The 21,214-nt window shown below is 31.3% G+C and overlaps 2 long non-coding RNA genes across 2 annotated transcripts in view; one reads left to right on the top strand and one right to left on the bottom strand.

Annotated features, from left to right (window-relative positions):
- LOC127702237 (uncharacterized) overlaps positions 1-21,214 on the top strand; it is a 61,510-nt gene that overhangs the window by 18,838 nt on the left and 21,458 nt on the right. The window lies entirely within an intron of this gene.
- LOC127702242 (uncharacterized) lies at positions 9,046-14,952 on the bottom strand. Its single transcript, XR_007982341.1, has 3 exons — positions 14,901-14,952; positions 11,005-11,091; positions 9,046-9,639 (listed from the first exon to the last, which is right to left on the bottom strand). It is a non-coding gene; the product is annotated as an uncharacterized LOC127702242 (long non-coding RNA).

Genomic DNA, 21,214 nt, shown 5'->3' with positions numbered 1-21,214 from the left:
CAAAGCTTAATAAATTATAAGACTGCTTACAAAGTTTCATGGCAATAGGATATATATTATAGACAATATGATTAATTCTATATTCAACTTTGCGTGTTAAATTTAGACGTTAAAATTGAAAAATTTCAACTATCAACATTTGGGGCTTTTAAAATTCAAATTTTGCAAAAAAATACTTTTAAAATGCCTTAATATATAATATATCATGTATTAAAAGCAATAGAGTACTCATTTGATATATCAGACTTAGCATAATTATTCAAAAGTCAAATCTATATGAGCCTGTGCCTAAAAATAAAGGTTTTCCAATGAAGGGGAGCCTTACATGAAGATGTAATATTTTCCAGCAATTTTAAATTTGTGAAGCTTTTTGGTTATAAATAATCCTTACATATGTATTTAATGTACTTTAAATGGAAAGAAAACTTACAAATAACATATCATATTAGTTTAAAAGGGTCTTAGGCCAAGTAAGACTGAAAATAATTTAGGGTCAATTTAGGCCGTAGCACATATTTACATTTAAAAATGCATATTGAAGCTATAGGAAATAAAAATTTGTGTCTTTTCTATCATTTCTATACTCAAGTGACATGATACAATAAATCTGAGCACAAAAAGACTCTTGCATTCAACTTTTTGTGCAGACAGTATGGTCTGATACAAAGATTTTTCACTTTTTAGTGAAAAACTTGCATGCAATTTTAGTCTCAACAGGCTTATATTTGAACCACATGCTATCCTACAGAAGAAAAGAAAGATATTATGTGAAATGAAACAGGTACAACAGACATTGTTAAGTTCTTTTTATACAAATTTAGTGAGATATTTATGATGGACTTCAACTTTTATGTACCAAGCTCCTCACATTTAACTTGATCCAAACAGGGCGTTAGACGAGGGTCATTTATACAACACATTTTGCACATATTGTCTGAGATAATCTTCTTTTCTGTAGATTCAAAGTTCACAAATGAGTAACACAACTGGATTAAAGCATAGAAACACAAATATTGACATATGAAAACCTGTCAGATAGAAAGTCAGAATGCCACTTATGCATCAAAATTGAAAAAGCTATGAAATGCTTATTTTGCCATATAATGCCAAAATTGGTCATTTTTGCAGAAATTCTATCAAATAAAAGTTTAAATCCTTTAGTTTTATGCTATTTGACAAATTGACACCATCAAATCATTCAGGGAAGTTGCCAAAGTACAGATTCTATATTTCCTGATTTGACCTCTTAGGTCCGAGTACACAGTTATTTCGTAGTGCATTTCTTTTAGACAATAAATGAAAATTAAAAAAATCCCACCTGCGCTTTCTCAATAATATTTTTACAGTGTGTTGTACTACTTTTGGGACAAATTATATCAAAATTATAGAAAACTTCATCGGCTCTAACTCAAAATATGGACAATTTTATGTTAAGGGGGTCTTGAAATCTTTTGACAGCTTCCGAAGTGCTAATTTTTAACCCTTTTTCAGCTGGACCAAATCACTACTTTACTTTAAAATTCATGACCCAAATTTTTTTACAGTGTCATTTCACCCCCTTACTTGCTATTTGAGGCATAAAACATGGAGAAATAAATTTGGAAGGGGTATAAAAAAAATTGGCAAGTAACACACTGTCCACACTTAGGACTATATTCGTGGACAACGAAAATCAAAGGACGATAACTGTGTACTTGGACCTAATAGGATAGAAAAAGTTGACCAATCTTAATAAAACTTGGTATGACCAAAGCTTAATAAATTATAAGACTGCTTACAAAGTTTCATGGCAATAGGATATATATTATAGACAATATGATTAATTCTATATTCAACTTTGCGTGTTAAATTTAGACGTTAAAATTGAAAAATTTCAACTATCAACATTTGGGGCTTTTAAAATTCAAATTTTGCAAAAAAATACTTTTAAAATGCCTTAATATATAATATATCATGTATTAAAAGCAATAGAGTACTCATTTGATATATCAGACTTAGCATAATTATTCAAAAGTCAAATCTATATGAGCCTGTGCCTAAAAATAAAGGTTTTCCAATGAAGGGGAGCCTTACATGAAGATGTAATATTTTCCAGCAATTTTAAATTTGTGAAGCTTTTTGGTTATAAATAATCCTTACATATGTATTTAATGTACTTTAAATGGAAAGAAAACTTACAAATAACATATCATATTAGTTTAAAAGGGTCTTAGGCCAAGTAAGACTGAAAATAATTTAGGGTCAATTTAGGCCGTAGCACATATTTACATTTAAAAATGCATATTGAAGCTATAGGAAATAAAAATTTGTGTCTTTTCTATCATTTCTATACTCAAGTGACATGATACAATAAATCTGAGCACAAAAAGACTCTTGCATTCAACTTTTTGTGCAGACAGTATGGTCTGATACAAAGATTTTTCACTTTTTAGTGAAAAACTTGCATGCAATTTTAGTCTCAACAGGCTTATATTTGAACCACATGCTATCCTACAGAAGAAAAGAAAGATATTATGTGAAATGAAACAGGTACAACAGACATTGTTAAGTTCTTTTTATACAAATTTAGTGAGATATTTATGATGGACTTCAACTTTTATGTACCAAGCTCCTCACATTTAACTTGATCCAAACAGGGCGTTAGACGAGGGTCATTTATACAACACATTTTGCACATATTGTCTGAGATAATCTTCTTTTCTGTAGATTCAAAGTTCACAAATGAGTAACACATCTGGATTAAAGCATAGAAACACAAATATTGACATATGAAAACCTGTCAGATGGAAAGTCAGAATGCCACTTATGCATCAAAATTGAAAAAGCTATGAAATGCTTATTTTGCCATATAATGCCAAAATTGGTCATTTTTGCAGAAATTCTATCAAATAAAAGTTTAAATCCTTTAGTTTTATGCTATTTGACAAATTGACACCATCAAATCATTCAGGGAAGTTGCCAAAGTACAGATTCTATATTTCCTGATTTGACCTCTTAATAGGATAGAAAAAGTTGACCAATCTTAATAAAACTTGGTATGACCAAAGCTTAATAAATTATAAGACTGCTTACAAAGTTTCATGGCAATAGGATATATATTATAGACAATATGATTAATTCTATATTCAACTTTGCGTGTTAAATTTAGACGTTAAAATTGAAAAATTTCAACTATCAACATTTGGGGCTTTTAAAATTCAAATTTTGCAAAAAAATACTTTTAAAATGCCTTAATATATAATATATCATGTATTAAAAGCAATAGAGTACTCATTTGATATATCAGACTTAGCATAATTATTCAAAAGTCAAATCTATATGAGCCTGTGCCTAAAAATGGAGGTTTTCCAATGAAGGGGAGCCTTACATGAAGATGTAATATTTTCCAGCAATTTTAAATTTGTGAAGCTTTTTGGTTATAAATAATCCTTACATATGTATTTAATGTACTTTAAATGGAAAGAAAACTTACAAATAACATATCATATTAGTTTAAAAGGGTCTTAGGCCAAGTAAGACTGAAAATAATTTAGGGTCAATTTAGGCCGTAGCACATATTTACATTTAAAAATGCATATTGAAGCTATAGGAAATAAAAATTTGTGTCTTTTCTATCATTTCTATACTCAAGTGACATGATACAATAAATCTGAGCACAAAAAGACTCTTGCATTCAACTTTTTGTGCAGACAGTATGGTCTGATACAAAGATTTTTCACTTTTTAGTGAAAAACTTGCATGCAATTTTAGTCTCAACAGGCTTATATTTGAACCACATGCTATCCTACAGAAGAAAAGAAAGATATTATGTGAAATGAAACAGGTACAACAGACATTGTTAAGTTCTTTTTATACAAATTTAGTGAGATATTTATGATGGACTTCAACTTTTATGTACCAAGCTCCTCACATTTAACTTGATCCAAACAGGGTGTAGACGAGGGTCATTTATACAACACATTTTGCACATATTGTCTGAGATAATCTTCTTTTCTGTAGATTCAAAGTTCACAAATGAGTAACACAACTGGATTAAAGCATAGAAACACAAATATTGACATATGAAAACCTGTCAGATAGAAAGTCAGAATGCCACTTATGCATCAAAATTGAAAAAGCTATGAAATGCTTATTTTGCCATATAATGCCAAAATTGGTCATTTTTGCAGAAATTCTATCAAATAAAAGTTTAAATCCTTTAGTTTTATGCTATTTGACAAATTGACACCATCAAATCATTCAGGGAAGTTGCCAAAGTACAGATTCTATATTTCCTGATTTGACCTCTTAGGTCCGAGTACACAGTTATTTCGTAGTGCATTTCTTTTAGACAATAAATGAAAATTAAAAAAATCCCACCTGCGCTTTCTCAATAATATTTTTACAGTGTGTTGTACTACTTTTGGGACAAATTATATCAAAATTATAGAAAACTTCATCGGCTCTAACTCAAAATATGGACAATTTTATGTTAAGGGGGTCTTGAAATCTTTTGACAGCTTCCGAAGTGCTAATTTTTAACCCTTTTTCAGCTGGACCAAATCACTACTTTACTTTAAAATTCATGACCCAAATTTTTTTACAGTGTCATTTCACCCCCTTACTTGCTATTTGAGGCATAAAACATGGAGAAATAAATTTGGAAGGGGTATTAAAAAAAATTGGCAAGTAACACACTGTCCACACTTAGGACTATATTCGTGGACAACGAAAATCAAAGGACGATAACTGTGTACTCGGACCTAATAGGATAGAAAAAGTTGACCAATCTTAATAAAACTTGGTATGACCAAAGCTTAATAAATTATAAGACTGCTTACAAAGTTTCATGGCAATAGGATATATATTATAGACAATATGATTAATTCTATATTCAACTTTGCGTGTTAAATTTAGACGTTAAAATTGAAAAATTTCAACTATCAACATTTGGGGCTTTTAAAATTCAAATTTTGCAAAAAAATACTTTTAAAATGCCTTAATATATAATATATCATGTATTAAAAGCAATAGAGTACTCATTTGATATATCAGACTTAGCATAATTATTCAAAAGTCAAATCTATATGAGCCTGTGCCTAAAAATGGAGGTTTTCCAATGAAGGGGAGCCTTACATGAAGATGTAATATTTTCCAGCAATTTTAAATTTGTGAAGCTTTTTGGTTATAAATAATCCTTACATATGTATTTAATGTACTTTAAATGGAAAGAAAACTTACAAATAACATATCATATTAGTTTAAAAGGGTCTTAGGCCAAGTAAGACTGAAAATAATTTAGGGTCAATTTAGGCCGTAGCACATATTTACATTTAAAAATGCATATTGAAGCTATAGGAAATAAAAATTTGTGTCTTTTCTATCATTTCTATACTCAAGTGACATGATACAATAAATCTGAGCACAAAAAGACTCTTGCATTCAACTTTTTGTGCAGACAGTATGGTCTGATACAAAGATTTTTCACTTTTTAGTGAAAAACTTGCATGCAATTTTAGTCTCAACAGGCTTATATTTGAACCACATGCTATCCTACAGAAGAAAAGAAAGATATTATGTGAAATGAAACAGGTACAACAGACATTGTTAAGTTCTTTTTATACAAATTTAGTGAGATATTTATGATGGACTTCAACTTTTATGTACCAAGCTCCTCACATTTAACTTGATCCAAACAGGGCGTTAGACGAGGGTCATTTATACAACACATTTTGCACATATTGTCTGAGATAATCTTCTTTTCTGTAGATTCAAAGTTCACAAATGAGTAACACAACTGGATTAAAGCATAGAAACACAAATATTGACATATGAAAACCTGTCAGATAGAAAGTCAGAATGCCACTTATGCATCAAAATTGAAAAAGCTATGAAATGCTTATTTTGCCATATAATGCCAAAATTGGTCATTTTTGCAGAAATTCTATCAAATAAAAGTTTAAATCCTTTAGTTTTATGCTATTTGACAAATTGACACCATCAAATCATTCAGGGAAGTTGCCAAAGTACAGATTCTATATTTCCTGATTTGACCTCTTATAATAGGATAGAAAAAGTTGACCAATCTTAATAAAACTTGGTATGACCAAAGCTTAATAAATTATAAGACTGCTTAAAAAGTTTCATGGCAATAGGATATATATTATAGACAATATGATTAATTCTATATTCAACTTTGCGTGTTAAATTTAGACGTTAAAATTGAAAAATTTCAACTATCAACATTTGGGGCTTTTAAAATTCAAATTTTGCAAAAAAATACTTTTAAAATGCCTTAATATATAATATATCATGTATTAAAAGCAATAGAGTACTCATTTGATATATCAGACTTAGCATAATTATTCAAAAGTCAAATCTATATGAGCCTGTGCCTAAAAATGGAGGTTTTCCAATGAAGGGGAGCCTTACATGAAGATGTAATATTTTCCAGCAATTTTAAATTTGTGAAGCTTTTTGGTTATAAATAATCCTTACATATGTATTTAATGTACTTTAAATGGAAAGAAAACTTACAAATAACATATCATATTAGTTTAAAAGGGTCTTAGGCCAAGTAAGACTGAAAATAATTTAGGGTCAATTTCGGCCGTAGCACATATTTACATTTAAAAATGCATATTGAAGCTATAGGAAATAAAAATTTGTGTCTTTTCTATCATTTCTATACTCAAGTGACATGATACAATAAATCTGAGCACAAAAAGACTCTTGCATTCAACTTTTTGTGCAGACAGTATGGTCTGATACAAAGATTTTTCACTTTTTAGTGAAAAACTTGCATGCAATTTTAGTCTCAACAGGCTTATATTTGAACCACATGCTATCCTACAGAAGAAAAGAAAGATATTATGTGAAATGAAACAGGTACAACAGACATTGTTAAGTTCTTTTTATACAAATTTAGTGAGATATTTATGATGGACTTCAACTTTTATGTACCAAGCTCCTCACATTTAACTTGATCCAAACAGGGCGTTAGACGAGGGTCATTTATACAACACATTTTGCACATATTGTCTGAGATAATCTTCTTTTCTGTAGATTCAAAGTTCACAAATGAGTAACACAACTGGATTAAAGCATAGAAACACAAATATTGACATATGAAAACCTGTCAGATAGAAAGTCAGAATGCCACTTATGCATCAAAATTGAAAAAGCTATGAAATGCTTATTTTGCCATATAATGCCAAAATTGGTCATTTTTGCAGAAATTCTATCAAATAAAAGTTTAAATCCTTTAGTTTTATGCTATTTGACAAATTGACACCATCAAATCATTCAGGGAAGTTGCCAAAGTACAGATTCTATATTTCCTGATTTGACCTCTTAGGTCCGAGTACACAGTTATTTCGTAGTGCATTTCTTTTAGACAATAAATGAAAATTAAAAAAATCCCACCTGCGCTTTCTCAATAATATTTTTACAGTGTGTTGTACTACTTTTGGGACAAATTATATCAAAATTATAGAAAACTTCATCGGCTCTAACTCAAAATATGGACAATTTTATGTTAAGGGGGTCTTGAAATCTTTTGACAGCTTCCGAAGTGCTAATTTTTAACCCTTTTTCAGCTGGACCAAATCACTACTTTACTTTAAAATTCATGACCCAAATTTTTTTACAGTGTCATTTCACCCCCTTACTTGCTATTTGAGGCATAAAACATGGAGAAATAAATTTGGAAGGGGTATAAAAAAAATTGGCAAGTAACACACTGTCCACACTTAGGACTATATTCGCGGACAACGAAAATCAAAGGACGATAACTGTGTACTCGGACCGACTGGTCGCCAAAAAATTGTTGCTGAATTTTTGTTTGCTTTTGAATTGAAATAATTGACTGTGAATAGAATAAGATAATGGTGTTGTTAAAACACCTTTATTAAAAATGTGTAATTATGTGTAGATTCTTATACAAGTCAGTTGAAAGCAATGTAGGATAGTTGTGAATAGAAAAGTGTATATATACAGCTATTATTTGAATATACATTTTAAGGCTCGACTATTTTAATTATTACTTGGGAGAGTACATCATTTTTTTTCATAATCCTATTGCAAATCCCAGCTTATAAGAAGGTTTCGTATATTTTTCTTGAGAATAACACACCAGTTTCATTTGGACCTCTTATATAGAGACTTATTTTGGTCTCATAAAACATATCAAATTTTAAGGATTTCCTGATTTTACTTAAATCAATCCAAATATTCTACAGGAAAACTTGGTTTTGAAGAATATCTTATTTTCAGAAGTTTTATGAATAAACACTGGACACTTTTAATTTGCAAAACACTCATTTGCAAATCCGCCGCCGCCTCTCCTTAGACCTACAGTGTCATGTATATAACCAAAATGTGCGGAATTACATGGGATTCAATAATTTCATTGCTTTTCTGCTGTTATTATTATATATATTTTGTAATTTGATTTAGAAAAACATGGGATTTTCAATATCCCATGGGATACGGCAAATCCCATGGGATTGACCATTATCCCATGGGATTTTGGTTAAATCCCATAGGATTTTTTGGGGTCCCATGGGATAATTGTAGTCCCATGGGATATTTGTCGTCCCATGGGACCAAAAAAATCCCATGGGACTATAATTATCCCATGGGATTTTTAATATCCCATGGGACAAAATAAAATCCTATGGAATTCAAATTATAAATATACAGTAATGTGTATGTTACAATGAATTCTGTTTGGTAGTAAAAAGTTTATAATATAAATATGAGTGTATTTTGGTTTTTTTCATTTTGTCACAAACATGTTTTTAATTTGTTTATATGACAATAAAGATTATTATTATTTTGGAAAGTATAATAATATTTAAAGTCAAAAAATAAAATCCTTTAACTGAAATAAAATGATGACATGTCTTAATAAAAGAAAAAAATATTGATTTGAAATCTTTGTCTTGTTTGTTTTATTATGAAAAATAGAACTGAAAAAAATATTTCATATTCTGACTGAATAAATTGACAAAGCACAGTTAATAGTTTACTCTTTTAATGAGGTAAAGTTTTCTTTGTTACAGTTCTATTGCAATACATGAATATGCAAACGATTTGAATCTTATACCTTTGTGGTGTTCATAATATTACGTTTATATTTGCAAATTTATAAAATAAACACTTTTCCTGTTAAGTTTTAGTTTTCTTGTTTCAGCTTGCTATGTACAATTATTCAGTCCACTATATAAGAGTCAAGTAAATAAATTATTTCATCCACTAGAATATTCCTACAATTCTTAGACAAAACATTTTTGCAATCTGTTCTTCAAAAATCTTCCTCCGTACATCTTTATTGGATGGAGCGATTTAAATGAGTGGACAAAGCAAGTTCATTTGGACAACAAAATACTAATATACTTTTTCATTCCTCCCTTCTTTCAATTGATAATTACGTTGTTGCATTTACATGATTTAGTTCTTGTGCATCTATGATCATGATAATATGACACCTTTTTGTTTATAGTCATTATGTTGAAATTTCCTCTTTCTTATGTAGGAAAAAAACACATTCCATTTCAAATTAATAAAAAAGTCACACTATGTAGAAAATATCAACTTCAAGTTTTCTGTTCAGTATTGACCTGTTGAATGATGATCATGAAAACCAAGATGTCTGACCTACAAATACACAAAACTCAAAAATTATAAATGAAGAGAAATACAGCAATAAAATGGCTACTTTATCATGTTTATGTCCTTTTTGATAAAACTTTCATTTGAATATTTAAAACTGTAAGAACTCTTATTTCAGTGCTTTGTGTCTATGGTTTTCATATTAGTTGTTTTTGTGCCTTGTTGCAGTCTTTTGAGTTAAGCCGATTGCAACAAATGTTTACAATTTGTCCAAAGGTTGTGCTGTTATTAAAACCACTGTCCTAGGTTAGGGGTGGGTTGGGTGCTCACAAAATGTTTATTTTATTAGTTGATATTTGCTATGAATTAGCTGTCAGTAACTGTGAGTACTAATAGATCTGTATGTTGAGTCTTTTTTGTTACAGGGAAAGAATAAATTTCCAGCCACATCCGGTCTGTGTTTTTGGTAGCTGTTTTTCTGCTTTGTTGCATTCTAATGAGTTAATAAAATTGAGAATGAAACAGGAATGTATAAAATTAACCTGACCCAAGAGCAGAAAAAAGCCCTTTTCAACTGATTTCATAGTTTTTATATTGAACTGACACTTGCACCACTGTCCTTAATTAGAGGAGGATTTGGTGCCAGCAAACATGTTAAACCATGCCACATTTTGTAAGTGTCTGTCCCAAGTCAGGGGCCTGTTATTCAGTGGTTGTCAATTGTTGCTATATATCATATTTGTTTTTTGTTTATTGTTTAATGCAAAAATCAGGCACTTAGCTTTCGCCTTGGTGGTGTTTCCCCCGAGCATGTTTAGCATGGAAAGACATTATGCCCTTTTTAAATGACGCCATGCCCTTTTGAAGTGTTTTACATTTGTTTTTTGAATTTCATGGCCTTTTATAGATTACTATGCAGTATAGGGTTTGCTCATTGTCGAAGGCTGTACAGTGAAATAATTTTGTTAAATTTCATGTCATTTGATCCTTATTGGAGAAAAGTCTCATTGGCAATCATACCGCTTCTTATTTTTATATCAACCCTGCCATATTTTGCCTGTCCGAAATCAGGAGCCTGTACATTGTTCAGTGGTTGATGTTGGTTCACGTCCGTCATATTTGTTTTTTCATAACTTGTTCTTTTTTATGAATTAGTCTGGTATATTTGAAGTTTGAATTGATGTTTTGTTCCAAATTTTGTTTTTGGTGTCTTTTATAGATGACTATATCATGTATAGGTTATGGGTTTTCTCATTATTTACAGGTCATCATTGGCCTCTAATAAGTAATTGCATTGCTTTCATCCACTTAATTGAACTCTGATGGATAGTTTTCTCATTTATCATACCACATCTTATTTTCATAATAATCATTATTCAAGGGCAATAACTTTTATAGAAGTGGACTTACCATTTAGGCTTTGTTGACGTCTGTAAATCTATTTTTGATGATAATCTCTTTTGTTTATAGTTTCCCTTTATCTTTAATGTTCTTGCCCTACACATAAAAGGGTAAACATTATCATTTAATGACAATAACTACTATTACATAATTAGTAGGCAACTGACAATTTGGGATCATTTGTATATCTTGTCATGCTCATCATTTTTGTTTGTTTAATATTATCAATATTCTATGAAAATGAGGTCACAGTAATATTAACCTTGGCAGACAGACGACTTCTTATTTTTATATGACACCTTGCAGTCATTCCATACACTTACAAGTAGAAATATGCTTATAATATCTGATAAAAAGAAAAAAACCAAGAAAACTTAGCATTGACCAAAGAACCATAAAATACGGTCATGGTTATATGAATCTGCCAGACAGACATGCACACCTTACAATCGTTACATCCGCCAAATATAATTTACCTGTTGCTTAAAGCATATGATAAACTGACAAAACAATGCAAACTTTTCATTGACCAATGAACCATGAAAATGAGGTCAAGGTCATATAAAACATGCCAGACAGACATGTGCATCTTACAATCATTCCATTCACCAAATATAGGGGCCTTATTGCTTACAGTATCCGAAAAATAGACCAAACCACAAAAACTAAACATTGTCCAATGTACTATGAAAATAAAGTCAAGGTAAGACGAAACTTCTCAGTCAAACATATCATGATATGCACCTTACTATCATTCCATACACCAAATATAGTTGACCTATTGCTAATTTGAAAATAAGAAAATAGAAAAACTGACCAAAAAACAAAAAAATAACATTGAGCAATGAACCATAAAAATGAGGTCAAGGTCGAATAAAATATGCCAGACTAACATGTACATCCTTAAAAATTTTCATACACCAAATATACTTGACATGTTGCATACAGTATTAGAATAAAATGCTCCGCTGGGTGCAGCTTGATATGACCGCAGAGTTAGAACCCTGAACAGTTGGGGCAAGTATGGACACAACATTCAAGCTTGATACAGCTCTGAATTTGGATTGCGATTAAATATTTGACACAGCATAGGTTTCTGAACCAGAATGAATGTGGTCTAAGAACTTAAAAATTTTTAATTTACCTATTATGGTCCAATATCCAAAATCTAAATACATACACGGTTAGATTCAGCATATCAAAGAACCCCAAGAATTCAATTTTTGTTAAAATCAAACCAAGTTTAATTTTGGACCCTTTGGAACTTAATGTAGACCAATTTGAAAACAGGACCAAAAATTAGGAATCTAAATACACGGTTAAATTCAGCATATCAAAGAACCCCAATATTTCAATTTTTGATGAAATCAAACCATATCATTATTATTTGCTTTTATACATAAATAAAAAATAACCAACTTAAAATGGAAAATTTAAAAAAAAAAAAAAAAAAAAAAAAGGAACCCCCCTCCCCAATTTTTTTAACCCCCTTATGATTCATCACCCCCAAACTCAATCCCAGCCTTTCCTTTGTAGTATGGTACCTTGCAGTACAATTTCAGAGAGATCCATACACTTGAACACAAGTTATTGTCTGGAAACTAGAAAAATGCTTGTTTTTTTGCCCCAAATTCCTAAATGTTTAGAGCAATTACCCCTAAACTCAAACCCAGCCTTCCCTTTGTGATATGGAACCTTGTAGTACAATTTCATAAAGATTCATACACTTACACACAAGTTATTGTCCTGAAACTAGAAAAAGGCTTGTATTTTGCCCCTTTTTGGCCCCTAATTCCTAATATTTTAAGGCAATTACCCCCAAAATCAATCCCAGCCTTCCCTTAGTGGTATGGTACCTTGCAGTACAATTTCAGAGAGATCCATACACTTGAACACAAGTTATTGTCTGGAAACTAGAAAAATGCTTATTTTTAGCCCCTTTTTGGCCCCTTATTCCTCAACGTTTTGGGCAATTACCCCCAAACTCAATTCGAGCTTTCCCTTTGTGATATGGAACCTTGTAGTACAATTTCAGAAAGATCCATACACTTACACACAAGTTATTGTCATGAAACTAGAAAAATGCTTGTTTTTTGCCCCTTTTTTGGCCCCTAATTCCTAAAATTTTGAGGCAATTACCCCCAAAATCAATCCCAGCATTCCCTTTGTGATATGGAACCTTGTGGTACAATGTTTGAGAGATCCATACACTAACACACAAGTTATTGTCTGGAAGTTACAAAAATGCTTATTTTTGGCCCCTTTTTGGCCCCTAATTCCTTAACTGTTGGTACCATAACCCCCAAAATCATTCCCAACCTTCCTTTTGTGGTATTGAACCTTATGGTAAAATTTCATAGAGATCCATTCTCTTAAACTAAAGTTATTTTGCGAAAACCAATGTGTCTTCGGATGAAGACGCCAATGTTATACCAATATACAACCGCAAAAATTTTTTGCTGCCGTATAAAAACTGGACATTTTTAACTAGGAATAGTGATGTCTTGGACTAGGAAAATTAGTCTGGGGACATAAATTACTGACATCGGACTAAATATACTAGTAAATTCTGTATCCATGGACTTTCTATACTAGTTATATTTGTCAGACCAGACAATTTTTACAAGGACTAATTTATCTCTTACACTTGTTCTCAGAGAGACATGTCACCTTACCTTGACACATAATTCTGACTCTGAACAAACCAGTATTTGCTCTTACTCCTTAATAATACTGCGTGCTTAGGGGAGAAGCAGCAAATACCAACTTTAAAGTCTTTGGTTTTACCCCGTTGGGTTCAAAATAAACAACCTTCTGCACTTGGGGTGAACACGCTACCAAGAGACCAGGCAGTATAATATAAGAAGTTTACCCAAGATTTAAAGTTTCCAAGTTTTTGCAAAAACTGGATCAAAATCATCATTGAAAAGCAATAACTTTTTAAATAGATTTAAGTTTCTCTTTAAATATTACAGTTTTAGAGATAAAAAGGCAAATTCAAGAAATATGAAGAAAAAAAAAAAAAAAGGTAAAAAACTGTATTTAAGGCAACAACTCCTATCAGTCAGCTGCCAGTTTCGATGCCATTTAAATGGACAGTAGATTTTTTTTTCAACATTCTGAACATTTCTTTTTTAGCCCATTGTTGAAATCTGTATGGTGACCTATATAGTTGTTAACTTCTTTAGTTTCTGTTGAAGAGCCGTCACATTGGCAATGTCCAATGATACCATATTTGTATATGTTTTTGTCATGTAGGTGTAAGGGAGTTACCATTTGATTTTTATGTGGGGGTGGGGGGGGGATTGCTAGGATGAAAAATGTTGTCCTGCATTTTTTTTAAGTTGTAATCTCTGTCCTGCCTTTATATTTTTCACTCCATTCAGTCCTGCCTTTTTTTTTATTAGTTTATCCTGACTTTATTTACATAAAATGTCATCCTGCCTTTTTTTTTTGCCATGTTGCTCATCCTGCCTTTTTTTTTACTCAAAACTCCTGTCCTGCTTTTTTTTCAAATTTCATCCTAGCCCCCCCCCCCCCCCCCCCCCCCCCCTAAAAAATCAAATGGTAGATCCCTAAGGAGACAACCTTTTGATTTTCTGGTGGGATAAAAAGTGGAGCCAGATTTTTTATCACCTGGCCTGGTTAGTTTTTCAGGGTTTGTAAGGATAGAAAATCCGGCAAATTGTAACAAACCCCTGTTGTACGACCATATTTGCCAAAAGATTAGTCCAAATAATTATGACGTCTTGCAAGGCTATTTTAACTTTTTTTCTGGGCACGTAATAGTCAAAGTTGTGACTGAGTGCGGAAATATGAAGATAGATAGATAGAAAAAAAAATAAAATAGTCTTGCAAGACGTCATAATTATTTTGACTACCTAAAGATGTAACCTAATTCTTACTTGTTTGGGGAAAAGGAGAATTAACCGAACCACTATTCAATCTAAATCAGTGAACTGATTATTGTCTTTTGCAGTAGTCCGAGTCGACATCTGTAACTAATCATGCAAATTGATAGTCAACAGTATACCTTTTTCAGAATGTCAGCTTTATACAACAAAGAATCACTGGTGATAGGGGAGTGTAACCAATAAATTGATCCTAAATCAGATAAGATTTTCCCAGTAACGGAGAACCCCTTTCTTTGAGTGACTCTTGAGTGAATATAAATAGTGACGGGGGTCTCACAAATAAATATAAATCTGAATTACAGGAACATCGATAAGCAAAGTAAACTTACATATAAATCTCGAAGTTATTTACGGTAAAGACAGACTGTGCTCCTGAATTAAGGTATTAACTTATACATTTGCGTATATTACTCCGGGGGGGGGGGGGGGGGGGGGGGGGCACTTCCTATATACAAGGTGATAGGACGTGCCGCTGGTATAGGTCACTTTTTCCAGCTTGAAAATATGGGAATAGGTGGGGAAAACTATCAGAAATATATGATAAGGTCAATAAGTTCCAAGTGCTTGTATATGCAAAGCCCTGTTATTTTTTCACAGCCGAAAGTCTCGCCGTAAGTAAACATTACACACAGAATCTTAGCCTTAAATAATCCACTTTTCCAACACACCCCACGAAACCCAACCAATATGGGAAAAGGTTTCAATTTTACCCATGCAATATATGAAAAGGTATACATTTTTAAGATCTAAATTATATGAAAAGGGTGGGGTAACAGAACCCCAGCGACACCCCCTATCAATTAAGTATTGAAGTGCCCCCTCCCCCTCCACCCCCCCCCCCCCCCCCCCCCCCCCGATGTATTTTACTGCTACAATCACGCACCCGTTGCTGAGCAGAGAACCATACTTTCAAGCAAGGGACAGTCTATACTAACAGTTAGTATAGAAAGTCCCTGTAAAAAGGCAGGCAAATCCTAACAGTACTGTAACTTAATGATACATGTAGATCAAGTTACAGCACCTCACCCAGCACAGTTAGCACACTGATGTGTGTGAGTCTTATAATATAAAACTGTGTAGGTTCATATCGTTTGATTCAACGCTTTTTCGGATGTTTTTTATGACCGTTGTCAACATGGTCAAATCCGACCTGCCACTTTGCAACCTGACCTGCAAAAATAAAATTCGACTAAAAACAATGCCAGTCAAAATTGCTTTTTGAGACTGGGCGACTGAAAAAGTTTGAAAATGTGACCTTGTGACCCTACTTGGAATTCTCCATTCATCGGCGTGTGTCGGTGTGGCTAAAAAGGGGGCATTGTTTTTTTTCCTTTGGAAAAAAAATTGTTTCTATCTTTATTTAAAAAATAAATCAAGACCAATCATAAACTTTTTTTTCAAAACTCAGTGTCGTATTTTATTGTTTTCCCAACAATGTTTAATAAAAGCTTAAAATGTTTGTTTCACTTCCCTCTGACTTCCCTCCAGATTTTTTTTTCTCAAGAAATTATAGAATCAGTAAATGGATATATATATATGTCTGTGGTCACCGTCATGCATTTAGATAAGAAATTCCAGCATGCATCATCAAATAATTCATGTGTATTTGTGACACCAACATAACTGAAACATTATATTATTTCCCAGTAATTATGTAAATCATTTTTATTTACAAGTATATATGTCTGGGACTTATGCATGTATATATCTCACAGGCACTTGTCTCAGAAAAAAAAATTCTATATACTTTAATTAAGGTATATGGGGGAAAAAAATCTGAGACAAGTGCCTGTGATATATCTGTCAGTCCCAAAATAATAAATATAATTGTATCTTAATCTTTGGAAAAATCCAATTATTAAATTGTTAAATTCTTTTACTTCATAATTATGTCAAAGTATACTTTTTAAAGTTTTAAATTTTAAAGTTAAAATAAATATTCCGTTTTGATCTAAGGAAAAACTTTTTAAACTGTAATGACATGGTCAGTCAACTGATTTGTTGCATGGCTGATTACAGGTAATTAAAGCATGCAGTAATTTTCCATTACGACAGTGCGTTTACCCTGGGGTGTGTATAACGTTTTAGAAATACTATAGTTTTCTAGAGAACATCCTGTTGATGTGTAATACAGATTGATGACATTACACAAAATTTCTTTCGTTAAATGTAGTTAAGTATCTGTGTCTATCCCTGTTGCAACACTACAAATTTTTCGAAGAAAAAAATGTTAAAATTTGAAAAAAAAAATCATTTATATAAAATAAAGAAGAAAAAAAGTAGCAAATAAACTTATGTTATTTGCCTATCCTGCAGTAGACAAGAAATTGAGGATGAATACCATTTCTTCTCAGTCTGTCCATGCTATACATCATTGAGGGATACCTATATACATAACATTAATAAAAATCTTAATTTCAATTTTATTAAATTGCAGTCACCTATAACACTGAGGCATATGACCGCACTTTTAAATAGCAGTCTGCCAGTCATTATAAAAATCACCATAAAGTATATTAATGATTGTTTTTTATTTGAGAACATCTGTATAACTTATGTTTCTTTTAATATGTATCCTAATTTTTGTTTTTGTTTTTTTTTTTGTTCATGAACATTAATAATGTGTTAATTGTCGATACACACATATTTATAGTCTTTTTTCCCCCTGTGAATACCACTGCCACTCTAATATAATTATAGACAATTTAACTATTGTCAGTTTCTTGTCTCAATACTGTATGCCATAACCATTTAATGTAAATGTGTTTGTGCTTATAAATATTGTCTATTGTCTATTGTAACTACGCATTGAGAAAACATAATTTCACTTTACATGTACAAACCCTTGAGAAAACGTATATATAGATGTGTTTAAAAAGATCAATTCTCAGTGGATTTATTTCACACAAGGACCACTGGCACTTTTCTCAGAATTTTGATTCCTATATAACTTAATATAACATTAAAAGTATATAGGACATTTTTTTTCTGAGACAAGTGCCTGTGACTAGGACATAAGATAACTAGAACTAAGTTCATTGGAAAGTCTTTTTGTCTGATACATGTATACCTATAGATAATGTACATAATTAAGAACAGCTTCAAATATATATGTCTATAAATTAACGGTACGTCTAAAAATCGCTGAGGACCTCCTGAGTGCAGACAGGACATAAAAAGTCACTCAGGACATGTATATATGTTTTAGTGAGCGTTGAGGTATACATTCGATAGATAATTTAATTTTTGATCTTATAATTTTGGTTTTGATAAAATCAACCCAACTTGGGAAACGTCATGCATGACCGATGATCATATTCAATACCAATCATCATTTTGATTAGGTCGTTTGATCTTTAATAATTAGGACTGATTGGTGATGGTTATAAAAACATACAAGTAAACTTTGCAATAAAAAAAAAAAAAAACGTATCCTTGGAAAAATTATATAAATACATGAATATTGTTTTTACAAAAAGAAGTTTAATACATTTTTCGTTTTGTATGTAATAAATGAAGCCATTTAGAAATAGAAGTAATCTTCACATAGTCGGGAAATTTTCAATTCAAGTTATTTCATTTGAAAACGTTAAAAAATATAGATCTTATTCGATGTAAAATGTGGCGTCCTTGGAGATCAAAACCCCGTTAAAATAGGGTTTGTCTACTTTCGTCTATTGCCGAACATTCTATAATCAAGGATTTGTACAAATCCTTGCTATAATATAATGAATCGCGTCGCCAATATTACCACAATTACATAAATTACAAATACAATCTTCTCCTAAATATTTTGCATCTAACAATTTCAATAGGAAATTTTGAGTCGAAACTGAAGTACCAAATCTACAAAAAGAATCACTATTTTTTGTAGTAGTAGGCGTCGAAAACTAAACTGTTTATAATCTTTTTTTTCTCCTCAATTAATTGAAACTCTTGAAATAATTTAGCATTATCTATAGACAGCTTACAAATTAAAATCTTTTTAGAAGTATATGAGTGTATAGTAATAATTTGTTCATTAACCCCCTTTTTTCTTCTATAAAATTACATTGTAATCGATTTTATTTCCAAATTTGTGTTTGCTAGGATTGACACTTAGAACGTACAACATAAAGTAACAAGTAAAAAGTCACGATTCAGTTTTGGGATATTTTTTTCTTTGAATAAACTTAATTTTAAAAACGTTTCAGTATTTTTCTGAAATATTTTTAAAAGGAAACGGACTTGTAAACAAAATTTATTTTTGAATATTAATATTGAACAATGATTGTTAAGAAAACAATCAAAGTGGTTTGGTAATTAACTGGCTTCATGCTGTCAAAAATGTCTCCTTTTTATAAGTTTTTGATAAAAAAAAACTATTTGAAGGCGAATTAATCATTTCCTGAACTATCTATAAATAAAGTCAATTCGTCAAGAACTTTCTCTGATATATTTAAACAATTGCAAAATAATTAATTTAAATCCTATTTTCATATCAAACAACCATGTTACCCGTAGAACGGAGTTAAGTACAAATTTAGGAATTTAGTTCTTAAAATTTTCAACAACAAAATTTTATACTTTCATTTACTTGGATTTTGTTCTACGCTTCGAAGCCGCCACCCTGTATCAAACATAGCCAACACCTCGCATGGCGTATTCATGATGTTGAGGGATTGACAATATACAATCAAAGTTAGCAATATACAGCAAGTAAGTAATTGGGTGTTGAATGCCAGTAGATCTGAATTTGTAAATTGAATTTAACCTGTTTAGAATGTGTATTGTTGAATTGTTTAATAAAATTACACACATATGAAAATCTGGGCTGATATAATGCATAAAACCACTTTAAGTTCAAAGTATCAATGAAACTGGGTCTGCATGAAAAAATCAAAGTACTGAAGTACTGAACATCGGATGACCACAAGTTCTTGAGGATGGTCAAAAGCACTTGTCTCAGAAAAAAAACAACATATCTCTTTACCTGAAACTGAGGTTAATGTACAGAGATATATTTTTTTCTAGACAAGTGCGTGCGAGTATGATGAATAAATGACAGGAAATTCAACTTCACCGTAATAACTATTATATTGTAGTGATACAAATCAGTATACACTGATTTGTTGTTATATATTATATTAAAATAACAGTTACATATATATATGATTTGCATTCGTTTGTATATCATTCTATTCTACTGTTCTAATAATAGTGCAATGCAAGTGCATGGTGGACACTTTTCTGTAAAAATTCGATTTTTCTAAGATTGGATACGAGTAGGCATTCATATTTTCCAGCAAAAACAATTACAGAGTTACCGGTCCTGTCGCAAAACGTTCTTTGAGATATTCTTCCGCATGCTTTAACACAATTTTTCGGTACGTGTGCATTGATATTATCAATGATTTTTTACTTATATATATATATATCTAACTACAAAACATTTTCACATTATTAATTTATGTTGTAAACAAAAATATTTTTATCAGTATTCATTGAAGAGATGTATTTATATCAAATGACAAGGAATGTTATTTTGCACTCGTTTATGTGCGCATATTTATCATGTTTATAGATCGGTTACAAACCCAAAACTAATTTACATAATGGAAATCTAGGCGATAGCAATACATCGAATGACCTCAAGGTCATCGCGATGTAAAAATGACTTATCACATAATACCAGAACCTATGTTTACTGTTAGATGATAAGAAAATATAGCTGTAGGTCTAGTTTACAAATTATTTATTCTTTTAATTTCTATTTGACTGTCTGGGTGCTTCTTATGTGTTTTAAATGTTTGCGTTTTGTATGCTATAGTTAAGTTTTAAAGACTGTTGTACGTCATTTGGTCGTTTTTAAATTTTTGCCATGGCCTTGTCAGTATGTTTTCGACTTATAAGTTTTATATAATCTGCATCTCTTGTGCTGTATTTTAAAATGTATCTTTACACATTCATCAATACACCAAAAAATATGGATAAAGCTTTCGTATATATAAAAATAAGGAGATGTGGTATGATTGGTAATGAAACAACCATTCGGGATATTTTGAGACAAAGTGCACGTATTAGTAGTCAGCCGAAACCACTAAGCGTTTTGCATCCATACGTTGTTTTTTTTTCGGGATACTGACTGCATAGTAAATTATCAATGTACTAGTTAATGTTCTCGAGGGATGACCCTATTACAGAGACATATATACACATATGTGTATATATGTCTCTGCCCTATTACGTGTCAGTAACCTCCTCGACTCGGTTCATTTTACGGCGGCTAATTTTTGTCTTAAGAATAAACATAATTGATAAGTTTC

This window comes from Mytilus californianus, unplaced genomic scaffold, assembly GCF_021869535.1.
Source record: "Mytilus californianus isolate M0D057914Y unplaced genomic scaffold, xbMytCali1.0.p SCAF_5, whole genome shotgun sequence".
Taxonomy (NCBI): Eukaryota; Metazoa; Mollusca; class Bivalvia; order Mytilida; family Mytilidae; genus Mytilus; species Mytilus californianus.
The sequence above is the reverse complement of the archived record's forward strand: the minus strand, read 5'-3'. Positions and strand labels throughout refer to the sequence as shown.